Source organism: Antechinus flavipes, chromosome 3 (genome assembly GCF_016432865.1).
Source record: "Antechinus flavipes isolate AdamAnt ecotype Samford, QLD, Australia chromosome 3, AdamAnt_v2, whole genome shotgun sequence".
Taxonomy (NCBI): Eukaryota; Metazoa; Chordata; class Mammalia; order Dasyuromorphia; family Dasyuridae; genus Antechinus; species Antechinus flavipes.
In genome coordinates this window covers 223529073-223536782 of record NC_067400.1, presented here as the reverse complement: position 1 = coordinate 223536782, position 7710 = coordinate 223529073, and positions in this window count along the sequence as shown.

Below are 7710 nucleotides of genomic sequence, written 5' to 3'. Positions count from 1 at the left end.
TCATTTTCTACACCACAAAAATACTATTTTCTCTGATTATTTTAGTCTAAAAATATTGATTACTATGACTAACATATAATTTAGTTTTCCAATTTTTTATTTTGATTAAATCTATTTTAGCTTTATCTCTGAGATCATAATAATCACTCTTGGTTTTTTAAACAATAAAATTCAACTCCTGATATTTACTTTATGTTTGTGTGCATCTCTCAATAGTATAGCATTTCCTAAAAACAACATACTGTTGAATTCAAAATTTTAATCTACACTCTGTTTTCATTTTATGGATCAGTTTATCCAGTTCATATACTAAGCTATAATTACTTGGTGTTTATTTTTCTGCTTCCTATTTCCTTTCCTCCTCTCATACAAAATTTTAACTCTGCCATCAGTTTCCATTTTATGGGTAAATTCATCCCATTCACATTTTAAGCTATAATTACTTGTTTTATGTTCTCCTCCTTACTTTTTATGTTCTCCTCCTTACTTTCCCCCTACACTATCATTTTCATCCTGTTCGTATAATTCTTCATTCCTCTATTTTACTTTTATCTATTATCTTGCCCTCCTATTCCTTAACCTATCTACTCCTCCAGGAATCTCTCCATTGTCCTCTGCCCCCAGCCTATCTCCCTGTTCTCTTTTTTTGAGTTCTGAATTTAGAAGACTTTTATACCATTCCAGATATATATGCTGTTCCCTATTTAACCCACTCCTGAGGAGAGCAAGTTTCAGTACTATCTACCCTCCCCCTATAGAGGGCTGAAACTCTTGAGTAGTTGCACTGAGATTGGTTCAAGCACTTAGGGCTAATTACTGATTGGATAATACTCTATAGGCATATGCTTGGAAAATGGTCCTTCCCACAATCCTATGCTGGCTCAATGATTGGTGTATACAGAGGATTGTAGGAGAGATCAGGGGATAGAGTAAGATGAGCCAGAGTCACTCTTTGCGGTAGAGGAGGAAGAAGGTGGTTGCAGAGATTCTGCTTCCATCTTGTTCAATCCTGCATCTAAAGACCAAGAATAAAGATTAAGGACTTTTGCTTATCCTGACTCTGGCTGATTCTGGGATGTCTGGGGTGCTAGCATGGTTAAAACATCCCCCTACTAACTTCTCTATCAATTTTCCCTTTTTTTGCTTCACTTGTATGAGATAATTGCTACTTTTTATCTCTGTCTACACAGTTAAATTTTATTTTTTTCTAGAATCACCCAATCATACTTGGCTAAATCCAAGCCTTTCTTTCAAACTACTTGAGTAACAATGATAATTATAACAGAACTGATAATATTTCCATATATAAGAAGTAAATTATTTGACTTTATTGAGTCCCTTGTAACTGATCCTCAATATTTATATTTCTCCTGGCTTTTATATGTCAAATTTTCTCTTAAGTCTGCAATCTTTATCATAAAAAACCTGAAAGTCTTTCAGTTTGTTAAATATCAGTTTTTCTCCCATTCAAGATTATACCTAACTTTGCTGGGTAAATTACCTTCGATTGTAACACCAGCTCTTTTTCTCTACAAAATATAGCATTCTAATACCTATGGTTCTTCAACATAGTAGCTGCTAGGTTTTGTGTAATCCTTATGATAGTTCCAAAACATTAAACTTTTTTCTTGTTTCTTTCAATGTTTTCTCTTTAATCTGGGAGCTTTGAAATTTGGGTATAAAATTCCTGTAAGTTTTTCTCCTCAGATCTTTTCCAGGTGGAAAAGATTTTATTTTTCTATTTTTTCTTTGTCTTCTTGTTCTAGAACTTCAGGGCAATTTTCCTTGATAACTTTTTAAATATTGTATCAAGATTCATTTTTTGTATCATAATTTTCAGGCAGTTTGAATACTCTTATATTATTTCTCCTCAATCTGTTCTCCAGATGTGTTGTTTTTCTGATGAGATGTTTCACATTCTCTTCTTTTTTTTTATTCTTTTGATTTTGTTTTATTTTCCTTTGTGTCTCAAAATGTCCTTAGTTTCTTTTGCCCAATTATAGTTTTCAAGGAATTTTTTTTTTTTAGATCTTTGAGTCTATATTTCAAGTTTCTGACTTTCTTTTCATATTTTTTAAACATTTTCTTGGATTACTTCTCTTTTTAAATTATCAATCTCTCTTCTTTGGTTTATAAAGTTTTATTTAAGTTCTTCTAAAATATATTTTTGGGCTTGCACAATTTGACGTTTCTCATAGAGTTGCTTTTTAAAAACTACATTATCTTTCTCTGATTATGAATCTTATTCTTCTATATCTCCATAGTAGCTATCTGTGGTTAAGTTCTTTCTTCCTTGTTTATTCATTTTTATTTTATTTCTTAGCAGCTTTTAGTGTGATCAAGTTCAAGTCAGGAGGTATGGATAATAATGCCCCAAGCCTCAGGTACTTCTTACTGTTCTTTTCTAAGGTCTGTTCCAAACCTGAACTTTAAACTTTCCCCATTTTTTCCTCTCTTCTCTACTTATTGACCTCTGTCCCACCTGTGATCTTACTTCCTACAGTCCCTCTGATGACTGCAAACTACAACTATCCTCTATTCCTTGGAACTGAAACCTCGGACTCTGTTCTTCAGCTGATGTCTACAGTTAGCAGAGGCCCCACTCTTTTGCTATTGCACTCACCAGATGCACTCACCTTCTTCTGGGAGCAGCAGCACAGCCTACCTCTTGTTCAACAGAGCTGTATCTTTTGGTGTCTCTGTATCTCTTATAGTGTCACTTTGCAGTGGAAAATCCTTCAAATTTCTATTGCTGTCATCAGAACCCCGTATTGTCTGAGAGATGAAAGTTTCTAAAGCTGCCCCAGGACTTGTTTGTTGATTTTACAGAGCTTGCCTGGAGGTGTTTGCATTTCACTCAATCTAAACTTCCGGCACTGAAAATTAGATTTTCTTGCCATCTTCTTAAACTGTTTTAGCAGAACAACTGCTTTAGGTTGACTTTTCTTTATTTCTCCTGCTGTACATTCCCTCTGAGGCAATGTTTTATCTTTCTGTGGAAGATATTTGGAGAACCAGATGTTTTCTGACCTACTCTGCAATCTTTCCAGAATCTTATGAATGAGGGTTTTTAATGTTCTCAAGTTCATTATCATCATTACTTACCAAGTTTGAAACATCCTTTCAGATATCTTAGTATAACAGCTAATACAAAGCCAAAGAACAATAATGATGATATCCCTAAGGAGACAAATAAGGAGGGATTGTTCCTGTTAAATAGGTTCTATATATAAACTAGATCAGGCTATAGTTCCACTATTTAAAGAGCACAATGTATTAATTTTTAGAGAGAAGATTTATATGTCATCAAGGTAACACAGAAAACTCTTTTTTTTGTTATATATTTTATTTTATTTTATAATAACTTTATATTGACAGAATCCATGCCAAGGTAATTTTTTTTACAACATTATCCCTTGTACTCGCTTCTGTTCCAATTTTTCCCCTCCCTCCCTCCACCTCCTCCCCTAAATGGCAAGCAGTCCTATATATAAGACAGAAAACTCAGCAAATTATGAAAAACATTATGAAACAAAAGTCTAAAGCAATACAATATCAAGTGTCTTTATACAATGTACTAATTTTTAGAGAGATTTACATGTGTGTGTCTTAGTTTTTAGAGAAAACAGTTTGATTCTGTTGCTTTCTCAATTTTTACTATTTGATTAGAAAATATTTATATCTTATTAACTTTGTCTAAATCCCTCCTTAAGAGTATATTATTTCTATATGAACAAATAATATGACCCCAAATAACTCATATGTTTCTTAATTTAGCTAAGAACTAAAACATATACATATGTATATCATACATATGGACTTCCAAATGTTTCTAATGGGAAATTTAATCTCTGAGTCTATTAAATCCTCAAAATTAATTTAAGGATTTTACAATGTAATGCCAGAGAAACTGAGGCAAAAGAGAAATTAGAGAGTTTTTAATATTTTATTAATGGGAGAGTAAGATTGACTGGACAGGACTCTCATCTCAAATTATCCAGTCAGACAGAGATAAGGATATACTGGGACCAAGGAATCCATGTTGGTTCCAAGGCTGGAGGAGATTGTCATCTCAAAGAATCCAGCGCCAGCCGCCAGCCTCCAGCCATGAATAGAGGAACCCCAACTTCTTAAGTACCTTTTCTCTGAACAAAGAAAAGGGTGAGAAGCGCAGGAAAACTGTCAGGATGGAAGAGGCCATAAACCCAAAAAAACCCCAGAGACAGGATGTCTGAATACACAGAGATAAAGATGTCAGTGAAATATCTTGGAATATTTTAGAGGGATATTGTAAATTCTTGAGGACAGAAAAGAGTCAGGAGGTCTACTCTCTTGTTTATCTTCCTTGGGCTAACAATTTATAACCTTAGAGTAATTGGTCCTCAGTAATGGACCAGAGGGGGGGTGGTTACAATTTAGGGGATTGACACAAAACAGTTAAAGAAACTGAGACAAGGGAAACTAGTGCAGGGAAACTGAGTCAGGACAGTTAAAGAGAACTGTGGCATAACAACAAAGAAAATTGGGCTGATATTTATATAGAAAGTGAAGTTATTTTCCCCTTCTAAAGTATTTGAATGATAATTTTAAAAGACAAAAGTGTTTATTTTACAAGTGAGAGCCTTAGATTATCATATCAGGTGGAAGATTTAGCTAAAAAAGAAATAGCAAGTGGTACATAAAAGCTAAAATTAGCATGCTGGGGAAGATTAATGAAGTTACACAACTAATAAATTTCTTAATGCCATGCAGTAAATGCAGTTTGTATTCAGTTTAATCAGTTGATTTAGTTTCAGAAGAAAATTTTGTCCAAATCAAATCTGTATTTTAATCACTAATGCTAACAATTCAAATCTAAAATAAAAATATTTTCAAGAAGCACTTGTTGGTAGTACCTCAAAATTTCAGAGTCCAATGTTATTAATTAGCTCATTTTCAAAGATTTATAGTAGCACTCCTAACTCCCTGTAACTTTTACTTTACATTCTTTTAAATCACCCCCAAAGTCAAATCAATTCCTTTTGTGTCCATAACCATCCTCTCACCTTTTCTGAGATTTTTAGTTTCAACAATGGCAAAAAGACATGGAAAGGTTGTAGATTTGAGGATACAATATGTAATTCCACATGAATGGAGGTGGGCTTTGGTAGTCCCTCTTTATAGGATTTTCTTTCTTATAAATCTCTCCATGTTTTAATTAAATTTTTAAAAAAGTTGCTCTATGATTTAACAAGTTTTTATTTTTTTGTAGTCAAGAAAGAGTTAATAAGCAGTTTTAAGATATCAGATAAATCAGACATTTTCCCTCTTTTTCTTTAATCAGTGCAACTGTTTTCCTTTATTGAACCAAAACATTAGCTCTTTTACTCTCTTGAGAACGAATGGTGAGAATTCTAAGTCCAGTTTCCCCTATAACTTCAATTGACCCATCTCAAATCTCTTTCCTAACTTCAAATCCTTTTCTCCAGAAAGGGGAAAGAATTGTTTAAAATTAGTCTGCATCTGTCTAAAATCTATTAAGATTATTATTTTTAAAGTTATCAAACTGTGCATACCCTTTGATCCTGCAATGTTACTACTGGGCTTATATCCTAAAGAGATCATAAAGAAGGGAAAGAGACCTGTATGTGCACGAATGTTTGTGGCAATCCTCTTTGTATTGGCCAGAAACTGGAAATTGAGGAGATGCCCATCAATTGGAGAATGGCTGAATAAATTGTGGTATATGAATATTATGGAATATTATTGTTTGGTAAGAAATGACCAACAGGATGATTTCAGAAAGGCCTGAAGAGACTTAGACGAACTGATGCTGAGTGAAATGAGCAGGGCCAGGAGATCATTATATACTTCAACAACAATACTATATGATGACCATCTTCAGCAATGAGATGAACCAAATCAGTTCCAATGGAGCAGTAATGAACTGAACCAGTTACACCCAGCAAAAGAACTCTGGGAGATGACTAAGAACCATTACATTGAATTCCCAATCCCTATATTTTTGCCTGCCTGCATTTTGGATTTCCTTCACAGACTAATTGTACAATATTTCAGAGTCCGATTCTTTTTCTACAGCAAAATAACAGTTTGAGCATATATACTTATTTTGTATTTAATTTATACTTTAATATATTTAACATCTACTGGTCATCCTGCCATCTAGGGGAAGGGGTGGGGGGAAGGAAGGGAAAAATTGGAACAAAAGGTTTGGTAATTGTCAATGCTGTAAAATTACCCATGCATATAACTTCTAAATAAAAAGCTATTTTAAAAAAAGATTTTTTTTTTTTTTTTAAGCAATCCATAATTTGGAAAGTTACAGTAAAGATATTATATTTCAGTTACAAATTAAATCTTTTATTCCTCTTATAATGCCACAAATTTCTATAAACCAGGCAAAAGTTTTCTTTTCTTTCATTATCTGATGTTATTTCTGTAAGCCTAACTTAAGCAAGGCTAAAATATCACAGAAAAAAGTACCTTGCAGGTTTTTTTTTCTTTTTAATCTAATTTCCTGCTGAAAAAGTTTAAAGTGGGAATTAGTCCTAGTTACTTGGACTGGGAGTTTACAATAGTACTAGCATGGATTATAGGGAAATTGCAGAAAGCTGAGAGAACTGCTTAAAGTATGAAACTTCATTAATTTTCCCCAGCATACACAACTCTTTGGCACTGTCTTTTCAGCAGTCTTTTTGGGTGGCTGCATTTTACCCTTAGAACACTTCCTAGGTATCAAAATCTACAAACAACACTAGATATGACAAAGATAAAGATTTTTCTGAGCACTTTACAAAGAAATGAAAACATAAAGTAATAAGACAAAAAACAGACTTGCTAGCTTTCCTTATCTCCTGGAAGTCTAACCTCAGTCTTTGACTTGCCACAATTAATTCCCTTGTCAGGCCAATTTTGGAGCAATTTAGATTTTCATATATTTTAGGATAATTTGAGAGCTCTATCTTTTATTTCCCCCCATTTAATATTAATTTTACCCCAATTACATATAAAGATAATTTGCAACATTCACTTTTATAAGATTTTGATTTCCAAATTTTTTTCTCCCTCCCTCCCTTTACTCTTACCTAAGAGGGTAAGCATTGTGATATAGGTCATACATGTACAATCATTTAAAATATATTTACATATTAGATATTTTGTGAAGGAAAAATCAGAACTAAAGGGGAAAATCACAAGAAAGAAAAGAAAAATTGAAAATAATATCCTTCAATCTGCAGTTAAACCAGTCCTTTAGCTCCAGATCAAAAGGAATTATTTTAGGAGGATTCCCAACAGTAAACTGATACCAAATCTCATTAATCTCACGTTCAGTATGTCAATCCCTCACCAACTATGGTTATTTGTGACCGCCAGACCTACCACTTGCCCATATGGTTATTTGTGACATACAGTACACTCTTCAACTTAAGTGGAATTTTACCTTAAATCAGAAGAATTGAGAATGAAGGGCGATATAACCTCTGGGACAGTCTTCCATAAAGAAGTCCGCAAAATACCTGAGCAAACTGAGTGGGGAGCAGGTTTTCTGAAAGAGCATGCCCTTTGATTTTGGAGTATATGGGGTTTTAGATTTTTTTTCTTGTCCCATCTGTTTTTGCCCCAATCTGTGACATGTAAAATCTGAAATAACAGAATTTAAAAGCTCAGACTTTCGAGCATATCAATTGCCAATTGCAAAACAAATTGGGA